The sequence below is a fragment of the Carcharhinus amblyrhynchos genome, chromosome 33, assembly GCF_965287045.1.
Source record: "Carcharhinus amblyrhynchos chromosome 33, sCarAmb.v2.hapA, whole genome shotgun sequence".
Classification (NCBI taxonomy): Eukaryota; Metazoa; Chordata; class Chondrichthyes; order Carcharhiniformes; family Carcharhinidae; genus Carcharhinus; species Carcharhinus amblyrhynchos.
In genome coordinates, this window is record NC_137356.1 from 13091689 (window position 1) to 13092914 (window position 1226).

Sequence of the window (1226 nt, forward strand, 5' to 3'; positions counted from 1 at the left end):
CTCTTTCTCTAGAACTCAGTGCAACCACAGACCTGCAGGTAAACTTGAATCCGAGCCACTCCCAACAATTAATGCCATAAGCAGGGAGCAAGGGATCAGAGAAGTGAACAATTTGCATGCGATTGATTTTCCTCCTATTTTTACTTTCATGCAAATAACGAATCCTTATATTCAGTTTGGTTACCTGTTGTGCTTTATGATTCCCTTTTATTGTATATCCCTAATTATTCCTCAGCTGGTGGAGGTGGACCTTCTTCTGAGGCTCTTCATTTGGAGGTACTGTTGGAGGAGCTGAGGTGATTTTTGCATCTTGTGGATAGTACACACTGCTGCTACTGTGCACCACTGGTCGAGGGAGTGAATGTTTAAGGTGGTGGGTGATTCCTGATTAAGTGGGCTGCTTTGTCCTGGAAGGTGTTGAGCTTCTTGAGTGTTGTTGGGGCTGCACTCTTCCAGGTAAATGAGGAGTATTCCATCACACTCCAGACTTGTGCCTTGTTGATGGTGGACAGGTTTTGTGGAGTTTGGTGTTGAGTTACTCACTGCAGAATCCCCAACCTCAGGCCTGCTTTTAGAGTTTATATGTTGGCCTAGTTCCAATTGTGGTCAAATTGATTCGTGAGATTTTAATGTTGTGCTATTTGATGAAGGTCATGATATTAAATGGACTCCATTATGCATAATGTACCTCGGGAATACCTTATTATTTCTCATACCACTCTCTGTAGTGGCAGGAATAATTTTGGCTTGATTTCGGACAGAATTTGTGGAGAGTGGTTTTAGCCATGACCATCAAATGTTGTTAGAATGTGGTGCATCATGCTCATGTCAAGTCTTAAAGGGACTTGTGATTAATGGGCGACATAGTGGTTAGCACTGCTGCCTCACAGCTCCAGGGACCCGGGTTTGATTCCAGCTTTGGGTGACTGCCTGTGTGGAGTTTGTATGTTTTCTCCGTGCCTGCATGGATTTCCTCCCGGTGCTTCGGTTTCCTCCCACGCTCAAAGATGTGAAGGTTGGTGGGTTGGCCATGCTGAATTGCCCCATAGTATGTAGGTTGGATGGATTATCCTTGGTGAATGTGTGGGGTTACTGGGATAGGGCAGGGGTGAGGGCCTGGGTAAGTTAATTTGTCAGAGAGTCAGTACAGGCTGCATGGGCACAGTAGAAAGCCTCACAACACCAGGTTAAAGTCCAACAGGTTTATTTGGTAACACGAGCTTTCG